This window comes from Fukomys damarensis, unplaced genomic scaffold (genome assembly GCF_012274545.1).
Source record: "Fukomys damarensis isolate Sample0158 unplaced genomic scaffold, DMR_v1.0_HiC HiC_scaffold_16, whole genome shotgun sequence".
Taxonomy (NCBI): Eukaryota; Metazoa; Chordata; class Mammalia; order Rodentia; family Bathyergidae; genus Fukomys; species Fukomys damarensis.
In genome coordinates, this window is record NW_022900928.1 from 128,719,554 (window position 1) to 128,721,048 (window position 1,495).

The window sequence follows — 1,495 nt, forward strand, 5'->3', positions numbered from 1 at the left end:
GGCTGCCGTGGCCGGCAGACAGGTCCCACCTTTGTGGTCATCGTTTCGGGGAGACGCCTGACCGGCTTGTGGTCAGGGATTGTGCGGTCGGCGCGTTCCCGACTTCGGGGGAAGCCGCCCGAGCGCTGCCTGTGTGCTGGCTCCGGAGTCGGGCCGCGCCACGGCGACTCAGGTGAACCTGACCCGAGGTCCCTCCTCCGGGGAGCCTGCCCTTCCTGTGGAGTGGGAGATAAGACGGGTGCACAAATAGCCACGGTACCAGGAAGGCGGTGATAAGCCCCGTGACAGGACTGCAAAGTGTAAGGAAGGTACCTGGGAAGGACTGACCGGTGGATCGCTTCCGCCCTAGCAAAATCTGGAAGACTCCCTGGGCGAGGCTGTGCCACACGGGGTCTTGAAGGTCCGAGGGGACTTAAGAGAGGAGAAGGGTTGCGGAAGAGACCGTGAACAAAGGTACATACGGAGGCATAGCGTAGATACCATGGATAACTCACTTTATCGTCGAGGGCCGTGATGGGACAGGTGGGATGGAGTGGCCTAAAGAGATATTTGGGAACGAGATCCTTGAAGACTGTAGGAGAAAACTTGTTTGAGCGGTGTTCTAAGGAAACCTAGGGCTGATTATCTCCGTGACTTCGCGAGCCCGGAAATGTAGGCTAGGGTATCTTGAAAGAAAGGAGAGAGTCCCCAGTCAGGAATTGGTATTCTGTCCTTTGAACATAATGTAGCTTGAGATCGATTTTGACAGCTTCCAGGATATTTAAGTAAATCTATGTCCAAGCCAAGCAAAGTACCTTTTGCAGAGAGTTTCATTAGACATTAGGCTCTTTAGAGATAATGGGAAAATGTCTATGAAAAAGCTCATCTGTACCTAGAGGCTTTTCCGTTGGTGAGTTCCCTAGAATGAATCAAAACTTCTTGTACAGTGTATTAGGTGTCTACACTTTGAAATTACCAGGTTAAGCCTAAATTACTTGTTGTTATGGCCTTTGTGTTAAACAATCTGAATTGAGTTTTTAAATAAAAGTTAATACTCTAGGATAGAAAGTTGGACATAAACTTTTCTCTAGAAAGATATAATCTCAGTACTAGTTTTTAGTTCTGAATATCTGCAAAGGACAGAAGTAAAAGTTTTTAGCTCTACTGTGTAGTTTTTTGAAATTAGTAGCAAATAATTGAACTTGTATTTAAAGTTTACAATATATTACCCACGGAAGTAGCTTAGAGCCAGTGTTGATTTTATAAGCATTTCTGTTCTTGTTTTTGTGTGTATGACAAGTGAATGCCAGCCTTCTTTCAGTTTTAAAAATTTATCAAAGTGTGATCTTTGTAAAAACCTTAGAAACCACAGAAAGTATTGGAGATTTTTAAAGAATTATCTTCTCAGTCTTTACCATTTAGATTTGGTTACTGTTAACATTTTTGCTGATTTCCTTACCAGTCTTTTTCTGTGTATATTTTCTGTATGTAAAGCAATATCCTATGTGCTTTTATA

General features: G+C 44.1%; 1 protein-coding gene across 1 annotated transcript in view; it reads left to right on the forward strand.

The window, feature by feature from the left end:
- The first annotated feature begins 134 nt into the window (after nt 1–134).
- The window catches only part of Cab39 (calcium binding protein 39), an 87,272-nt gene continuing 85,911 nt past the window's right edge, over nt 135–1,495 (forward strand). The window contains exon 1 of the mRNA XM_010608103.3: nt 135–453. The gene's annotated coding sequence lies outside the window, so the exon portion shown is untranslated. The remainder of the gene's footprint in view (nt 454–1,495) is intronic.